Here is a 17,712-nt window from a genome sequence, read left to right on the forward strand (position 1 = left end):
CTTTAAAGAAGAAAATTTTGTTTTCTCATAGTTCAGAAGGCTTTACTGCTGTTGTTAGTTGTTGAATCAATTCCAATTCATGGTGACCCCATGTGTGCAGAGTAGAATTGTTCCACAGGGTTTTCAAGGCTGTGACCTTTCTGAAGTTGATCACCATGCCTGTCTTTCAAGGTGCCTCTGGATAGGTTCGAACCACTAATTTTTTTTGGCTAGTGAGCTAGAACTCTGAATTCAAGGCACTGGCTCTAGGGGAAGGTTCTCTCCCTGTAGTCTCTGGGGAAGAATCCTTGTCTCAGCTTCTCTAGCCCTGGCATTCCTTGGTTCCTTGCTGATCTCCATGTGGCATCTAACTTTCCCCCATTCGTGATCCCTTGTCTCTGTGTTTATGCTGCTCTTTATATCCCTCAGATGTGATTAGATTTAGGACACACCCTACACTGAGGCTTCATTCACACCCACATATGTATCCATTTATGTATTTATTCATCAAATATAATATAACAATTATTCCTATTTTACAAACGAAGATACTGACGCTTGGAGATACTAAGGGACTCTCACAAGTCACATTTGCACTGAGTGTCAGAGCTAGGGTTCAGAGCAGGTGTGTCTGACCCAAAACTTATACTCATTGTTTTATGTTATGCAGTCAAAATAAAAAAGGGCTATTTTGAAAAAATTTGGAATTGAATTATATTGCAAAACAGGATTATGAATATTAACCAATTTAATAATCTGAAAAGGGAAAATTATAAGTACTCATATTCAGAATAATTTATCTATTTTTCCTTCCACCTTCCTCTGTTTTATATACCTTACAAACAAATTTTTACTTTGCTGTCATACATTTATAAACCATCTTCATGAGAATAAGACATAAAACATCAAGGGTTTCTGCAACCTGCAAGATTAAAAGCTTGGCAGCAGCTTTCATCCCATTCTGTGCTTGAACCTGTCTGTGTCGACTGAGCTAGCAGACTGTTTAAAGTTCCTGTGGCTTGGGCAAAAGCCAGTATTTACAGACAAAGTTCCATAGAAAAGAGACTTTTTCCCCTTATGACTGGCCAAGTTTTAAACCCTTCACTGGTTGAGTCTGATTAGGTAGGTAACACTGGGGGAACACACAATGGAATTTGGGGGTTTGTTTGTTAAGAGGAAGATTTGTTTTATTTATTTATTTTTTAATAATAAAGTGTCATTAGCTGCAAAAAAGGCATGAATGAACAAACATTTTGTGTTTATACCAAAAGCTAAAATATGAGAGACTCTGAAGTCACTGGTTTTGTCTCTGGGCTCACAGCAGCCTGGACATATAAAGAGACAGCAACCACCTCAACACCTCACTGTCATTGCTGTTTTCCTTGGCTAGCTCTGAAGAGGCTTTTCATTTCACTTACTCACTCATTCACTCACCCACTCACTCACTCACTCACTCATTCACACACTCATTCTTTTCTTTTCACTGTACACTGAGTGCCTGCAATAATCGATGTCATTGTTCTAGAATTCTAAGTTTAACTCTCTGGGTCTATCTTGTTTTGCTCTAATCATTAGTCTCAAAGCTACTGAAATTTCATTCTCTCGAATCCAGTGTAGTCTAAAATAGGAGGAAAGAGGCTGGAATTATTTTAGTGTTAAATGTAATGACTTATCTTGGGAAGAAACACTGAGAATCTGTTTTGCTTACTACCCTTGAATATATCTTAAAAATGTTCTGCTCTTCAATTTTGAACAAAATGCCCTAACTCTCCTCTCTACTTATTTAATCCTTATACATTGTATAACATTTAGCTCCCAGTTTAATTCTTCCATGAAATCTCCTCTTACCACCATAGCCTATAGCCAGTACATTATCCTCTGAAAAATTAAAGCAAATATTTTCTTAATTCATGCTGAAATTAATCATACCAAAAAAAAAAAAAAAGAATACAAACAATCCATTGCTGTTGAGTCGATTCTGACTCATAGTGACCCTAAGGACAGAGTAGAACTGCCCATAGGGTTTCCAGGGAACACCTGGTGGATTCAAACTGCCGACGTTTTGGTAAGCAGCTGTGGCTCTTAACCACTATGCCACCAGGGTTTCCCAGTCATACAAAGGAGAGTCAAATCTCTGTCACTGCTGCCTTGAATTCTGCATAATTATTTCATTATATTTATATATATATATATATATATATATATATACATCTTTTTTTCCAGAATTGCTCATATGTTTCCACAACTACATAATCAACCCCTAGGGAAAGAATATATTTCTTTGGTCTGCAACAGTATTTAATGAATTTTAAGTGCTCAACAAAAGTTTATTGATTTTATTTTACTTGGATTTGCTATGTTCAGAGTAAAAGATAATCAGGAAAAATAACCATTAAGATTCCAAGAGTTGATTCCTTCTCTAAAAATGTTCATTAAAGTTTCTACTTTTTACTCTGGCATGTAAAGAGCTTGAAACTTATCACTCCCATCTCACAACAAGGAAAAAAATTGAACAAACTGAAAAAAGCAACAAGTCTTCTTAGAGTCATCAGAGAATTAAAGTCAAAAGGAAAACCACTGCATTGAAAACTGCTGAGAGAGGTGGATACAGAGAATTACAACTTATGGGGTGAAGAAGCACAGGAGCAGAATCAGCTACTGAAGATAGTAGCAGTAGGAACACTTATACTGTACTTGAAAAATTGTCAGAGACTCAGTGTGGACTAGCTTGAGAGTGAAAATCTCTGGGAGGGAGGTTGAGTCTTAAAGGAGAGTCCCCACACTTCCATGAGCTTTACCTACAAGAGCCCCACCAGATTCTCTTTCATGAAATCTCACATATGATTCCATTCATATGAACACGCAACATTAATCTATAAGAAATTAGAAGAATGTTTGCCTCTGTGTCAGTGGTGGGTGGCTTGAGTGAAAAGGGGCATATGGGAACTTCATGGAATAGTGGAAATGGTCTATATCTTTTTTGGTTAGATGCTAAGTTGTGTATTCCATTTAAAACTCATCAAACTATACACTTAAGACCTATATATTTTACTATATGTTAGTATGTTAGGTGTATCTTGAAAGACACAAGCTACAGAATAGTATTTAGGGATATATATATATCTATGTCAAAAGTATTAAAATAAGAAAGAAAATAGGACAAAATTCAGAATGGTGGTTTCACCTCTGTAGGGATGAGGGAATGTGATTTGGGAGTGGCACAAAGGGAACTTCACGAACACTGGTAATATTCTATTTCTTAAACTGAGTGCTGAATACATCAGTGTTATTTTTCTTATTTCTTAACTTGCAGATAGATAGATAGATGGATTGACAGATGAACAGATGGAGTCCCTGGGTGGTGTATATGGCTAATGTGCTCGGCTGCTAATGAAAAGTTGGTGGTTTGAGTCCACCCAAAGGCTCCCTGGAAGAAAGCCTTGGTGATCTATTTTCAAAAACCCAGCCAATGAAAACTCTATGAAACACAGTTCTACTCAAACATGGGGTCACCTTGAGTCAGAATCGACTCAATGACAACTGATTTAGATAGATAGATAGATATGGGTACATATATGCATGTTATATTTATGTGTGATATATTTCACAATAATTTTATTTAAAACTATCTCATAAATGTCTCTATTTTGCTTTCAGTATTGTTAGAATTGTCTAAATTCTTGGAAGAAGAGGATAGATTTATGTCCACTGTTCATTTTTTCTTGTTTTACAAAAGTATATAATTTTTTTCATCATAGATTTTGATTAATAAAGATTAAAAAAAAAAAAAACTGAGTCTCTGGCATGAAGAAATTCAGGTGGCTCATAGTACTGCCATATAATGACCAGAGTTTTGTAGTAGATAAAGTGCCCTAAAGACAACTTAAGCATTTTTTATAGTATAAAAATTACTTAAGAGGAAAGAAAAGGAGTAAAATAAAGAATATGACTTCTTTGATAATAAACTTGTTTTTATTCTATGTTACACATTAAACGCTCAAACATATCATGATGTACTTTTTCTAGAATGTCAGAAATGGAACCATGGAATCCTGAAGTAGAAGACCTGGAAAGAACAACAGAGATGTTATCATTCTGCTCTGGCTTTTACAAATCAGAAAACTGAGAACCATAGCGTAAAGTAGTTTAACCAGGATTACATGGGTACTTACTTGCGGGGCCAGGACTAAAACCTATGTTTCCTACTCCTTGTCCAATACTCTTTCTTCTATTTTTTTTTAAGCTCCAAACGAGTTAAATTTTGTATTCGTTTGATTCTCCATTTGGGCTGGTACTACAAAATACACCACAGGATGATGAAAAAAAAAAAAAAATGAACTGAGCTTTCTCACCCTTAATCTGTAATGCTGTCTTTTCACACTTCATAAATTCATTCAACATTCAACAAGAATTTGTTTGGCAGTTTACCAGTCCTCATACCAGACTTGAAAAGAAAAAGAATAAATAAGACTCATTGCCTATGTCCAGTAATCTTCTTGAAGACATGTAGAGAGCAGTCCAATGGTGAAAATGTATGTTTTTCTATCTCTTCCATGTATCAAAATGGATGATTATTATATTTTCTTGGTATCTCTACTGATAAATGTAAACTTGATTTTGCTTGATTTTGTCCTCTTTAAAAATGAAAATAAAGCTATTTGGCGGAAAGCTACTAATTCAGTTTACTTTTTTTTCCTGCTCACACATTTATTTTTAGGGAAAGGTATGTATAAATTTGTATAGTTATTCCGTTTTAATTATTTTGATCACTTCATTCTTATTTATTTAATGGGGAGAAAATTAAATGACATTTTCCTACTTTTTATTATGCTTCTAACTCAGTATCTTTGCTCTCAGTCAATTATGTAACATTTCCTTTTCTATTATGTCTATTCTATTGCCTTTTTATTTTATTCTTATTTCCCTTCCAAATAAATGCTTTTCAGTTTTACAGTTTGATATATAGAGCAGTATGATCAATAATGTCATTGGCAAAGTACATTTAGAAGGGAAGCCTAATCGAGACCTGAAGTTTAGGGAAGACTTCCCAGAGGAAATGACTTCAAACAGTGTTAAACAATGGATAGGATTCTGAAGGAGTACAAAGATGTAAACGTGTTCTAAATAGAGAAAAAGACAAACCTAAAGAAATTTATACCAAGACAAATCATAACTCAATTTCTGAAAACCAAAAACAAATCACAAATCTTCAAAGCAGCCAGAGAAAACCAATACCTTACCTATAGGGGAAAAGCAATTTAAATAACAGTAGATTTCTCATCAGAAACTATGGAGGACAGAAAGAAGTGGCACAGTATATTTAAAGTACTGGAAAAAAAAAAAAAAACTGTCAACCTAGACTCCTATACACAGGGAAAATATCTTTCATGAATAATTCTAAAATTAATACATTATTAGATGAAGAAAAACTAAGAAAGTTATTTGTTATCAGATGTACCCGAAAAGAATGGCTAAAAGAAACGCTGAACAAAAAAACCTTGAAACGTCAGAAAGAAGAAAGAACAAGGCAAGCAAAAATATGGGTAAATATGGTTTTTCTTCTCTTGAACATTCTAAATTATGCTTCATGGTTGAATCAAAAATTATCATACTGTCTGATGTGGTTATAATTCAATGTAAAATATTTAAATTTCATTAGATAAATTTTCTGCAAAAGACTTCTTTATAGTTTTGAAAAACAAAGATGTCACTTTGATGACTAAAGTGTGCCTGACTCAAGCCATGGTACTTTTAGTTTCTTCGTACGCATGAAAAAGCTGGACAATGAAAAAGGAAGACAGAAGAAGAGCCAATATATTTGAATTGTGGTGTTGTTGAAGAATATTGAATAGACCATGGACTACCAGAATGACGAACAAATTAGTCTTAGAAGAAATACAACCAGAATGTTCCTTAGAGGCAAGGATAAGGAGACTTTGGCTTGCTTACTTTGGACATGTCATCAGAAAAGACCAGTTGCTAGAGAAGGACATCATGATTGGTAAAGTGGATGGTCACCAAAGGCAAAGGAGGCCCTCAATAAAATGAATAGACACAGTGGCTGAAACTATGAACTCAAACATAGCAATAATCATGAAGATGGTCCAGGACCCGGCAATGTTTTGTTTTGTTACACATAAGGTTGCTATGAGCCTAAGCGAACTGGACAGCAACTGACAACAACAACAACAACAAAGGGATATGAAAAGTCCTTGGGCTGTGTGAATGGTTACCCTTTCAGGCTAACTACAAAGTTGGAGGTTTCAGCCTACCCAGAGGAATCTTGGAAGAAAGGTTTAGCAATCTACTTCTGAAAAATCAACATTGAAAACCTTATGAAGCACAGTTCTATTCTGAAACATATGGGATCACCACGAGTCAGAATTGACTTAACAGCAATTTGTTGGTTGGTAAAGTATATGAAAGAGGTAATGTTTCTATACTTCATCCAAGCAAGTAGATTATGATAAGTTTTGTATATATGATGTTATATCAAGAGTAGCCATGAAAAACCTGTGCAAAGATACACTCAAAAATAGATATTCAAAATGGAATTCTAAAAAAATGTTCAAGAAACCCAGAGGAAGGCAGAAAATACAAAACAAAGAAATTTAAAAAAAAAAAATGGAGAAAACAAAAATAAAGTGGCAGATTTAAGCCTTAAATATCAATAATTACATTAAATATAAATGTTCTTAATACACCAATTAAAAGACAGAGATTGGCAAATTGGTTTAGAAAACATCACCCAACTATATGCTATTTATAAGAAAGTCATGTCAAATGTAATGATATAGGTAGGTTGAAGGTAAAAGGATGTAAAAATATATATCATACTAACATTAATCAAAGGAAAGCAGGAGTGGCTATATTAATATAATGTAAAGTAGATTTCAAAGTAAAGAAAATTATCAGAGACAGAGTAGGGCATTGTATATTGTTAAAAAGCTCAACCAACAAGGATGACAGAGCAATCCTAAACATGTAACACCTGCTATGGATTGAATTATGTCCCCCAAAAGGATATGTTGAAATTTTAACCCCTAGAATGTGATCTTCTGACCATGATTTTGTTTGGAATTTGGGCCTTTGAAGATGTTAACATAAGGTCATATCAGAGTAAGGAAGGCCCTAATATTATTTAAGTGGTGTCCCTAGCAGATACAGAGGCATATGGGGGAAGATGGCTATGCAAAGATGCATCAAAAGCCAAAGAATGCCAGGAATTGCCAGGAGTCACCAGAAGCTAGGAAAGAGGCATGGAACAGTTTCTCTCTCAGACCTTCAGAAGGAATCAACAAGGTCTATACCCTTATTTGGACTTCTAGCCTCTAGAACAATATAAGACAATAAATTTCTATTATTTAAAGCTTCACTCAATCTGTGATTTTTTTTTGTTACAGCAGCCCCTAGGAAACTAAGATAAATATGGATACCAAGCATATCAAATAAATAGAAATGTAGAAGTGGTTTGGGTACTGGGTACTGGGTAGAGGCGGGAAGAGTTTTGAGGCACTTGTTGGTAAAAACCTAGAATCCCTTAAAGAGGCTGTTAGTAGAATTACGGTCATTAAAGGTGACTCTGGTAGGGGCTCAGAAAGAAATGAGGAGAGCTGCAGAGAAAGCTTCCATTGTCATGAACAGAATGTTGCTAGAAATGTGGATGTTAAGTGTGCTTCTGTGAGGCCTTGAAAGGAAATGATAAACATGTTATTGGACACTGGAGAAAAGGAAATCCTTGTCATAATGTGGCAAAGAACTTGGCTAAATTAAGTTTAAATGTTTTGTGGAAAATAGAACTTGTAAGTAATGAACCTGGATATTTAGCTGAGGAGATTTCTAAACAAAATATGGACGATATAGCCTGGTTTCTCATTGCTGCTTACAATTCTCTTTACTGTTGACTGTTATTAACCATTAGGGAAATGCAAGTTAAAATTACAATTAGATAGCATTACACACCTATCAAAGACTAAAATGATAAAAATAATGGAAACAACAAATGCTAATGAGAATATAGAAAAACTGGACCATTCATACATTGCTGATGGGAATGTAAAATGGAACATACACTCTGGATACAGTTTGGCAGTTTACTTAAAAAACTAAACATGTAATGATCATACAACCCAGCAATTGCACTTCTGGGCAAGTATTCCAGAGGAATGAAGACTTATGTTCACACAAAGCCATACGGAAATATTCATAGAAATTTTATTTTTAATTGCAATAACTGGAAACCGCCCAGATGTTCTTCTGGGATGGAATACTACCCCTACTACCTACTTGTTGCCATCGAGTCAGTTCCGACCCATAGCGACCCTATAGGATGAATAGAATTGCCCCATATGGTTTCCAAGGAGGGGATGGTGGATTCAAACCGCCAACCTTTTGGTTAGCAGCCAGATGCTTGACCGCTATACCACCAGGGCCCACAATACTAGTCAGCCATAAAAAAAGAATTAACTGTTGATTCATGCAACAACTGGATGACTCTCCAGAGCATTGTACTGTGTGAAAAGTCACTTCCAAAAGCTCACATACTGTATTACTCCATATACATAACATTCTTGAAGTGAGAAAATTACAGAAAAGGGAAACAGATTAGTGGCTGCCAAGGGTAAAATAGGAGGTGTAAGTGGCAGGGAATTGTGTATGGCTATAAAAGCATAACAGGAGGGGTCCTTATGATGATTGAAATGTTCTATGTCTTGACTGTATAATATCAATATCCTGGCTGTGATAATGTACTATCATTTTTTTAAAAGATGTTACCATTGGGAAAAACTGGGTAGAGTACATGCAGAATCTGTCTGCATTATTTATTACAATTGCATGTTAATCTATAATTATCTCAAAATAAAAAGTTTAATTCAAAAGTAAGTTTAAAATAATTTTATCTGCTGGATGGGGAATAGACTGTGGGATCTGAAGGGGAGGCAAGAATAAATGAAAGAAGATTCATTAGAAGGTTAGTATAGTAATCCAGAGAAGAGATGATGGCAACATGGAATATGGGTGTTACTGGTAGAAATGAAGACATTAGAGCAGATTCAAGATATAGTTTGGATCTAGAACCAGTAGACTTGCTGCATGTTTGCGTGTGTGAGGTGAGGAAAAGGGAGTAATAAAAGATGACTCAGATTTCCAAGAAAAGAGTCATTAAGACAATTGATGGGGAAAACAAATTGGGTGAAAAAGAATGGAAGGGAGCATGCAGACAGGGAGAAAATGGATTGGGCTACCATGCATATCTTGAAAGTCTGATGAACATACAGATTGGAAATAATAAAATTGAGATTGTATCAATTGTATATTTGAATTAATTAATTCAGAAATGGATTCTGGACCATCAGGAGTGGGTGGCTAAGATAGCATAAGAATGAAATTTACTGAGGGTGAAGAGATCAAGGGACTGGAGAGGCCAGATGAAGGCTGGACCTCATTGATATTGGGGTCACCTAGGATGGTAAGATGGCTTAAGGTAGAGAATGACATGACACAATTTCTGAAAAAAAAAAGAATCAGTATCTGGGAAATAAGAAAATAATAGCAATAAAGACATTAAAACATTATAGATGAAGGTGCAGGGGTTGTTAAAGTAGGATGAGGGCATAGTGGTCAGTAAATGGCACTGCTGCTCTTCAGACTCTGAATTCTGAGTATGGTGGGTTGATAGAATAAACAGAGGGATGAAAGCACTCAAGGGAACTACGTTTCAGTTCAGGAGAAGGAGTATTAAGGATGTTAGGAAGTGTGTTTATCATGGAACAAGTATTTCATAGGCTTTTGTGTAATGATGTGTGTGAGAGAGAAATTTGGACCAGGAGAGAAGTATATATAGTTTTTTGTGGTCATAAGAAGTAGAAGAGAGATGACGGGATGTGTCTACATCTCAGGAAAGAAAATGAGTAAGAAAACAGAAATTCAATCTTTAAGGAGTTAAAGGGAAATAAGACAAATAGACATTCACTATTAAAATGTTCCACAGGGATTCATTTACTGTCTTACCCATATTTGTGCATAATATACTTGCATGTTCTTCACCATCAGGGAGCTCTTTGCTGCTAGGTTATAATTACTTTCCCTGGCATGTTAGTGTGGTAGAAGAGCCCACATGTTGTCATGGGAATAGTGGGATGTTTTTATTTTGACATAGAGGGAGTTCATATTCCTAGGGTAATAGACCTTCAAGGCATCCACAATGAACTCTTTCTGAGATGTGAAACTGTCCTTTAGATTCAGCCAGAAACCACCTTTGGCAGAGACAGAATAGTGTTCTGAATACTGAACTACCTCAAAGCCTTTTGGAAGTAGACTCAGTATAAATTCTGTAAACAAATTAATTGACTGAATAGTGGATAGCTTGTGGTTTCATTGCTCGTATTTCCATTCCCAAGTTTTTCTTTTTCTTTTTTTTTTTAAAAAAGGTCTGTCTCAGAAAGAAATTAAGGTGTATTACATTACCAGATCAAGATTCTATGTTGACCAGGTCTAGGTTAGAACTCTTGGTAATAAAGCTTTAACAGGGAGGGGAAAAGCACTTCTGCCAGTGTCTCACTCAGGAGTGGATAGATTCAGTTTGTCACACAACAGCTCAGCCAGTGCTTATCTTAGGACAAAACAGTTCCTTTTAGATCTGTTTCCAAAGGTTTTGTGTTTGGCAACCTGAAAACTTTGATTTAGGTCAGAATCTTACATTCTTGGAGAGAAAAACTAGGCCAGATGCCTTAGTCTAAGGTTCAACTCTGTGGAATGAGCATGTGGTCTAGTAAGTTAAGTAATTTAATCCTGACTAAGGTATTTCCCCGCAGTATTTTTCTTCCTAAAAAATAAAATAAGTAAAAGTTGTTCTGCATCCAGCAGTTCAGAATACAGAAGATTGAAAAGGTGTGGTGGCCTAAAGAAGGAGGGTGGGTACGGTCAAACACAAAGACAGTAGCAAATACCCTATCAACAGCATGTGGTTAAAATGAAACCTAACATATAGATAAGAAATAATACAGTTTCAGTCATCTCATAGTTTATATATCCCATATATAAATTTATAATTGACAGTGTATCTCCTTCCAAAGTGATCACCTAGCTGTCTTGCAGCTTTGTGTGACCATTTTTGACTCTGGCCAATGGTATGCATATTTGGTATATGTAATTTCTAGTAAGTGTTCTTAAAGGAAGGAAGCCAGGCGGTGCAGTGGTTAAACACTTGGCTGCTAACCGGAGGGTTGGCAGTTCAAATCCACCAGATTCTCAAAGGGAAAAAGATGTAAAGCTTTCTGCTCCAGTAAAGATTATAACCTTGGAAACCCTATGCGGCAGTTCTACTCTGTCCTACAGGGTCTCTATGAGTCAGAACAGACTCGACAGCACTGAGTTTGGTTTTTTGGTTCTTAATCTTAACGACACATTTTCTCTCTTTTCCTCCTGCTGCTGTCTGGAATACACACGTACATAGAGTGCAAGCAGCCATCTTGGACCACAAGTTAACTTGGGGAGGGAGGTCACGCCTAGTTGAACAATAATAGGATAGATGGAACCTGATTTTTTGACACTGGAGAATGCAGATCCAGCCCTGGGCTACTTAACCCCCAAGTAAATAGAGAAAAAAACAACTCGTTTAAGCTACTGGTTTTTTCAATTTTTTTTTTATTGTACTTTAGGTGAAGGTTTACAGAACAAATATTTTCTCTTTAAACAGTCAGTACACATATTGTTGTATGACATTGGTTTACAACCCCACGACATGTCAACAAGCTCTCTTCTCGGCCTTGGAGGACCTCTGTTTTTTTGTGAAAATATACATAGCCAAAGTGACACCATTTCAAAAATAGCTACATGTACAATTCAGTGATGTTGATTACATTCCTCCAGTTGTGCTGCTATTCTCATTTTAGATGAAGATTTACAGAACAAAATAGTTTCTCATTAAACAGTTAGTACACATATTACCCTATGACAATGGTTAAGAACACCACTACATGTCAACACTCTCTTTACTCAACCTTGGGTTCCCTATCACCAGCTTTCCTGTCCTCTTCTGCCTTCTAGTCCTTGTCCCTGGACTGCTGCGCCTCATTAGTCCCGTTTTGTTTTATGGGGCTGTTCAATCCTTGGCTGAATGGTGAACCTCGGGAGGGACTTCACCACAGAGCTAAAAGGGTGTCCAGGGGCCTACTCTTAGGGTTTCTCCAGTCTCTGTCAGGCCAGTAAATCTGGTCTTTTTTTGTGTGTTAGAATTTTGTTCTACATGCTTCTCCAGCTCTGTCCAGAAACCTCTCTTGTGATCTCGGTCACAGCAGTCAGTGGTGGTAGCCGGGCACCATCTAGCTGTACTGGACTCAGTCTGGTGGAGGTCTTGGTAGCTGTGGTCCATTAGTCCTTTGGACTAATCTTTTCCTTGTATCCTGTTCTCTTCACTCTCCCTTACTCCCTAACGGGTGAGACCAGTGAAATATCTTAGACGGCTTGTCACAGGCTTTTAAGACCCCAGATGCTATTCAGCAAGGTAGAATGTAGAACATTGTCTTTATAAACTGTTATGCCAGTTGAGCTAGATGTTCCCCGAGACCATGGTCCCCACAGCCCTCGACCAAGCAATTCAGTCTCTCAGGGAGTTTGGATGTGTCTATGGAGCTTCCATGACCTTTTCTTGTACAAGTTGTGCTGGCTTCCCCAGTATTATGTACTGTCTTATCCATCACCAAAGTTACCACTTATCTATTGTCTAGTATTTCCCTCCCACCCCTCACCTCCCATCCCTCATAACCAACAAAGATTGTTACATTTTGTGTGTAAACTTTTTCATGAGTTTTTACAACAGAGGTCTCATACAATATTTATCCTATTGTAATTGACTTATGTCACTCAGCATAATGTCCTCCAGTCTCATCCATGTTATGAGATGCTTCACAGATTCATCATTGTTCTTTATCATTGCATAATACTCCATTGTATGTATGGTCCATAGTTTGTTTATCCATTCATCTGTTGATGGGCATCTAGGTTGTTTCCATCGTTTTGCTGTTGTGAACAATGCTGCCATGAACATGGATATGCATATGTCTATTCGAGTGATGCCTCTTATTTCTCTAGGATAGATTCCTAGGAGTGGGATTGCTGGATCGAATGGTATTTCTATTTCTAGCTTTCTAAGGAAGCGCCATATCATTTTCCAAAATGGTTGTACCGTTTTGCATTCCCACCAGCAGTGCATAAAAGTTCCAATCTCCCTGTAGCCTCTCCGACATTTGTTATTTCCAGTGTTTTTGATTCGTGCCAGTAACGCTGGGGTGAGATGGTATCTCATTGCGGATTTAATTTGCATTTCTCTAATGGCTAGTGATCGCGAGCATTTCCTCATGTGTCTGTTGGCCGCTTGAATGTCTTCTTTGGTGAAGTGTCTATTCATTTCCTTTGCCCCTTTTCTAATAGGATTATTTGTCTTTTTGTTGTAGAGGTGTTGGATTTTCTTGTAGCTTATGGAGATTAGACCTTTGTCTGACTCGTAATGTCCAAAAATTTTTTCCCAGTCTGCAGGTTCTCTTTTTACTCTTTTGGTGAAGTCTTTTGAAGAGGATAGGTGTTTGATTTTTAGAAGATCCCAGTTATCTAGCTTATCTTCTGGGGTTTGTGTATTGATGGTTATGTATCCTGTTAATGCTGTGTATTAGGGCCTGTAGCATTGGTCCTATTTTTTCTTCTATCAACTTTATAGTTTTTGGCTTTATATTTAGGTCTTTGATTCATTTTGAATTATTTTTTGTATATGGTGTGAGGTATGGGTCCTGTTTCATTTTTTTTGCAGATGGATATCCAGTTTTGCCAGCACTATTTTAAAAAGACTGTCTTTTCCCCATGTGATGGACTTTGGGCCCTTGTCAAATATCAGGTGACCGTAGGTGGATGGATTTACATCTGGGTTCTCAATTCTGTTCCATTGGTCAATGTATTTGTTGTTGTACCAGTACCAGGCTGCTTTGACTACAGTAGCTGTATAGTAGATTCTGAGGTCAGGTAGTGTGAGTCCTCCAACTTTGTTCTTCTTGAGTGGTGCTTTACTTATTCGGGGCTTCTTCCCTTTCCATATAAAGTTAATGATTAGTTTTTCCATCTCTTTGAAGAATGTTGTTGGTATTTGGATCGGGATTGCATTGTATTTGTAAATTGCTTTGGGTAGAATTGCCATTTTCACAATGTTGAGTCTGCCTATCCATGAGCATAGTATGTTTTTCCATTTATGTACATCCCTTTGGGTTTCTTGCAGTAGTGTTTTGTAGTTTTCTTTGTATATGTCTTTTACATCCCTGGTTAGATTTATTCCTAAGTATTTTTTTTTTTTTTAGGGGCTATTATAAATGGTATTATTTTCCTGACTTCCTTTTCATCATTCTCTTTATTGGTGTATAGGAATCCAACTGATTTTTGTATGTTTATCTTATATCTTGCTACACTGCTAAATCTTTCGATTAGTTCCAGTAGATTTCTCGTGGAATCTTTAGGGTTTTATATGTATAATATCATATCATCTGCAAACAAGCACAGCTTAACTTCTTCATTACCAATTTGGATGCCCTTTCTTTCTTTTTCTTGCCTTATTGCTCTAGCTAGAACTTCGAGCACAGTGTTAAATAGGAGTGTTGATAAGGGCATCCTTGTTTTGTTCCTGTTCTCAAGGGGAATGTTTTCAGCCTCTCTCCATTAAGAATGATGTTGGCCATTGGTTTTGCATAGGTGCCCTTTATTATGTTGAGAAATTTCCCTTCTATGCCTATTTTATTGAGAGTTTTTATCAGGAATGGGTGTTGGACTTTATCAAATGCCTTCTCTGCGTCAATTGAGATGATCATGTGATTCTTTTCTTTCCTTTTATTTATGTGGTGGATTATGTTGATTGATTTTCTAATGTTGAAGCATCCTTGCATACCTGGTATGAATCCTACTTGGTTGTGGTATATTATTTTTTTGATATGATGCTGAATTCTATTGGCTAGAATTGTGTTGAGAATTTTTGCATCTATATTCATGAGAGATATTGGTCTATAATTTTCTTTTTTTGTGGCATCTTTGCCTGGTTTTGGTATCAGGATTATGCTGGCTTCATAGAACTGAATTTGGAAAAGTCGCTTCCTTTTCTATGTTCTGAAATAGTTTGAGTAGTACTGGTACAAGCTCTTCTGTGACTTTTTGGTAGAATTCTAGGCCAGGGCTTTTTTTTTTGGGAGTTTTTTTTATTACCTTTTCAATCTCTTCTCTTATTATGGGTCTGCTACTGTTGTTTTGAGTTTTCTCTTACTCATAACTGAAGTTAATCCTAACATATACCTCAGCAGGATATTCTATTTGTAGGGTTCTCTACCTCCTGGATGTCTCTTCAATTCCAAGGAAAGTTTGGCATCTTTGTCTTACCAAACTTTAAAAGGCAGGCTGCTTTCAATGAAATGCTTTCTCAACAATTTTCTATCAGAGCCAGTTACAGCTTGCCTCCTTTAGAATCTTCCAGGAGAGTCAACCATCAATCTTTTTGAGTCTCAAATTCCAAAAGTTAATACGTCTCGTGAAACATATAAACCTGAGCCCACGGACCTCCCTATTATAGCTCGAGAAGAGAATGCCCCCACTGAGAAGGCGAAAAAATGTATTAAACACTCCCTTCTTGACTGACAAGTCTCAACCAGAAAAGCCTGCCTCACTCTCATCCTCATTAATTTCCAGACATTTATTTGGACTGGAGCTAGAGAGCAGACATGGTTTTCCCATCTCTTACCAAGTGTTGCATGGACAATCAATCACCTCTCTTTGGAAGGTATGGGTACTCACTGCCTGTTATTTTCATCTCCGTGGTCTCAGCTTGGACTCTGAGATGAAAAGGATAGACTCACTGTATATTCTATTATATGTACACAATGCAAGCATGATGCCGAGGTTTGGTAAAATTATGGATTTATCAGTGGAAACTCAATAGCAGTTTCTCCAATTTTACATCTATATCATAGTGAATAACACTTTTATATAAAGCAAATATTTCCATTACTTTTAATTAATTAATAATAACATTGCATGTACATTAGGGAAAAAAATCAGACTAACAAAAACATCAGGAGTAGTTCTTTGATCATTTTTTGAGTCACTGAAATTTTAAGTTTGACCAAAATATTGTAATATTATTTCCATTCAATTTTACTTGATTAAAAAAAAAAATCAAAGATCTATGCATGCCTTCTTCCTTTGTTATCAAATATACTATATAAATTTGAACAAAACAGAAAAGGTTCTACTCTTAGTTCATTTCTACATTGAAACATTAGGGACTTATTTCATAAACATATCATGATTTTAATATAAAATTGACATGGCTACCTTTTTTAATATTCTTGAAATGAATGTGAGGTTTTTAGCATGAAAGAGAAAACAAAATGAGTGGATTTAAATATCTGAATGCATGAAAGGGCAAAAAATGAGCCATTTGAAAAACATATCAAATTACTATCAGCCTTCTATACAAATTCTGTGACGATAGCATTATGTGAGAGAAAAAGGACCAGTAATCAATTAATGCAAACAGACGTTATGAATAAACTAAAGATTATACATCCTTAAAGGATAAAAGCAGTGCTTATCATCTCCTTGTACAGCAGTAGTGGAATACCATGCATAAGATGTTGTATTTGTCTTTGCGTGTAGGCCTTGCATTTCAATAGAGGGGTAACAGGAGTTCAAGTGGTCTCTGGGCAACAGGAGAAGGACCTAAGCATCTCTGGTAACAGAAGACACAGCTGGATCTGGGTAGGCCTATCTGAAAGCAACACTTTATTACGATACAACTTGTATACATTTACGCTTCAAGTCATTCCAAATTAATCAACAGCCGTACAACCACCACCTCAAACTTCAAAATCGTTATTTGTGATGATGCACAAAATTTCCCCATTTATTCCTAATCTAGTCTGTCCTCATCCCCAGCTCCCAGCCTTAACATCAAACTTCCTCTTACCCCTGGATTTGCCCCCAGAGACTCTGATTTGACTTGCCTCCTGCCCCTTGTTAACTCATGCTATCAAATAGGAAACTATTTTAGCTCTGACCACATGAAACCTAAGCAAGTTACTTGGCCATCTGATGGTGGCTTGGCCAGGCCAACTTAATCCCACCTCCACCTCCAACATCATAGCATCATAAAATAAGTGACTTGAAATTTCCCTTAGACTCGGTGGGTAGTCATTATTGGGGTTCAGTGTTGACCCAATAATTCAACTGTTTAACATAGTTTTTTGTTTTCTAATGGAAATTTTGTTGAGAGACTGGTCGTGATGTTTCTGAGTCCATATCTACATTTCTACGTATATTTTAAACACAACTCTCACATACATTTCAGGTCTTGTAAGTTCAAAGGGAAATAAATTAATACATTAACTAGCTATATTCAAAAACAAATAATTTTTTGGATAGTTTGTTGTATCATAATATGAGATAATCATCCCCAAATGACCTAGTGATAAGAACCTACTGTGACAGATTTCAAATTTACATTTGGAAAGTTGTATTAAAAAATTAGAGCTATCCTTGAGTTCCGGCAAAATGGCGCTCTAGGCAGAAGCACCACGCCATCCCTCCACAGCAAAGATCCAAAAAACTAAGCCGAACAGAGACTACAACAATCCTGAAACCCTAAAACATCAAATGAAGAGATAAAGAACTCAGCCAAGCACCAAATGGAGTGAGAAAACTGACAGAGAA

Source organism: Trichechus manatus, unplaced genomic scaffold (genome assembly GCF_000243295.1).
Source record: "Trichechus manatus latirostris isolate Lorelei unplaced genomic scaffold, TriManLat1.0 scaffold00154, whole genome shotgun sequence".
Lineage (NCBI taxonomy): Eukaryota > Metazoa > Chordata > Mammalia > Sirenia > Trichechidae > Trichechus > Trichechus manatus.